Raw genomic sequence first — 2957 nt, 5'->3', positions numbered from 1 at the left:
AAGGAAATTCAAATCTTGTCAAAATCAATGAACCCAAAATGGCCTTCTTAAAAGTTCAATATTTCTGATAAATATTGAAAACAAATTATGAGGGGAGAAAACTATTTTTAAATCACTTTTGGCATTTTATTTTGTACTAGTAAGTCTCTGAATTCAAACTTATATTTGAATTCAAAAATTATAGTTTTCAAAAAATGCTAAAAACTTTATGGGTGATTGGAAATATTTCAACTAACACCCGAGCATTTTTCAAACTATTTTTTGTTTGCGTTTTGAAGCCAAAATAAATAGAAATCAATGTCTGCAAATAAAACAGAAACAGAAAAATGGAAAAGTGCTATCGTATGCTTACCTGAAGCCCAACCCACCTTACTTGTCGTCTTCCTCCCTTCCAGTCGGAGCAGGAGGTGGCCGCCGCTCGATCCGGTGCGCCCACGCAACTGCGTGCCTGCCTGGCCGCCGCGTCGCGCTGGCGAGGTAGGGGATAAGCTCCCGAGGCGTGCCCGAGCTCATCCCCTCCCCATTCTCCCCCCTGCTACCTCTCCTCTCGGTCGCCATTGGAGCCCGAGCGGACCTCGAGCTAGCCGTCGCTCTGACCTGCCTCTTCCCTCCTGAGCCACGCAGAAGAACCACCAGGGTCCCCTGAAGCTTCCAAGCCACGAGGTCGACGCCGAGACGTAGTGAATCGCCGAGAAGCCGTCTTCTTCCTCCTCGGATCACCGACGTTCATCGCCGCCGTCCTTCCTCCTCAGGCCTTCCCCGAGCCTACTTTCAACGCCACTGCACTCCTCGTGAGCTCAGGATCCTTTTCCCCCTATTTCCCCTCTCGATCCCGAGCCCTAGCACCTGATTCCATCGGAGCCCGACGATGACCGCCGCGGTAGCTCGTCGCCGGTGGCTCTCCGGTGATCAGCTCGTTGATGTGAGGCTTGCAAACGCTTCAGCACATCGTGTAGATGCCGTAGGAGCCTTGCCCCACGCGTGAAGCCCCCTGTTTCGATGACCCCGATGATGCCTGAGCTTTGGCTGCCGCCAAGCTCGTCGCCGGCGTCATTTCCGGCCAGATCAGCCCCGGTTCTGTGCAGAAATGGAACGGCGGGTGAACGCTAGTCACTCTGGTGCCCTTTTCCGTGCAAATGGTCGTCGGAATGAGATTTCCGAGCCCCTCCGCCGTTCTGGTGGTCGCCGGAGGCTCACCGCCGGCGAGGACGACCTCGCTGCTAGTGGATCTGACCCCCCTGAGTCTATGACAGGTGGGGCCAGCCTCTGGTTAATTAAGATTAGGTTTAGTAAAAATAACTAATTAAATAAAAACATAAACAGTCACTGACATGTGGGTCCAGCCCTGATAATTAATCTATTAAGAGAAATTGAAACTAAAAACTGGCCAGAGTCACTGACCAGTGGGTCCGACTATTCAAGTTTGACTTTCAACGGCCAGTTGGACCTGCTCATGTCATGCTGATGCAATAAAGAGTTTGTGATTAAAAGAATTCCAGAAAATGCCCAAAACTTCTAAAAATCATAGAAAATAATATGTAACTCCAATGAAAATAATTTATATATGAAAAAGTATCAGAAAAATCCAAGGAATCTGATTTTGATATCTTCAAACATGTTTGAAAATGTTAACTTCACCAAACTGATTAAATGATGATTAGGATAACCTCATTAAATAATTTGGAGTTGGAATTTGAAATCCATTTGAATTCCACTTCAAATATTATGACCAAACCATGATCAAGAACAACCAGCAACCCAACATACCATCATCATGCATGCTAAAACAAGATTACCTGAGCATCAGGTCGAATTAATTAAAAGGGTATTTGAAAATACCTTGTTTGAAGCGATAACTGAATCTTGATTCAAATCAACTTCAACTTAAGAAATGGTAGTCACATTAGCCTACCACCTTTCATTCGCATGCCATGCTCATGCATCATCTTGTTGCATATGATTGTTATTGTTCTTACCGGTAGGCCCCGCTCCTTCGGATTCCACCGAATATCCGACTGACGGATATTGTCCCTCTGCTGAGCAACAAGGCAAGCAACCATTTTGATCATCCCGATAAATCCCATGTTCTCACTCCTGCTCTTATTTCTTGCATTAGGGCAAATGCTTTCACTGCTTTTACTACCTTAGTTGAACCCACTTCCTTTGCATGACCTGTCTTTGTCACAGTAAATAGCTGAACCTTGCAACCTAGCATACCTGGTAGATGCTTGTGCCATGATGTGCCTTATCCTGCTATGCATGCTATGCTTAGAGTTATGTATGGTCTATCATCTGGGTGATGAACAGAATTGTGAGAATGTGTTCAGTAAGTAAAGGTTGTGTGTTGAACCTGATTTGGTAAAGGTATCGGTGAAAGGCTATGTAGGAGTACATGGCGGGTTGTTTCATTTGGACCGTCCTTAGGAACTGAGTTCCGTGTATGTAATCCAAAACTAGATACTACCGCACGTTGGGATACTTAATTGACCCTCTCGACTTATTAATCGCTTAGTACTCGGTCCAGGAGTTGCAAGTAGTTTCTGGTGTTTATAGTCATGTTGGAGGTCGTGCGTAGCGCTGACCTTAGAGGTGGGCTATGATGCGGTAAGCAGTGGCATGGCGTACCAAGTGGCACCCAGATGGTGGGCTTGGGAACCCTGCGCACATCGTTTGAACCCGGATGATGGACTAAGTATTAGCATGGTTAACGGTCCTGGCCGACTCCCTCGCTGGGCTTCCTCTTGAAGGTTGCCGAGGTGTGTGACGTGCACATGGCGATAAGTGGCGAGAGCATGTGTGAAGATGGACACCCCTGCAGGGTTATGATCTATTCGAATACCCGCGTCCGTGGATATGGACTACTTGGACACATATGTTGTTCAAATATAACTTTAATGGCTATTCATAAAATTGTCAAGATAAGCGTGAGTGTCGTGGACGGCATTTCCATATGGAGA

The sequence above is a fragment of the Hordeum vulgare genome, chromosome 6H (assembly GCF_904849725.1).
Source record: "Hordeum vulgare subsp. vulgare chromosome 6H, MorexV3_pseudomolecules_assembly, whole genome shotgun sequence".
Lineage (NCBI taxonomy): Eukaryota > Viridiplantae > Streptophyta > Magnoliopsida > Poales > Poaceae > Hordeum > Hordeum vulgare.
This window is presented reverse-complemented; position numbering follows the sequence as displayed.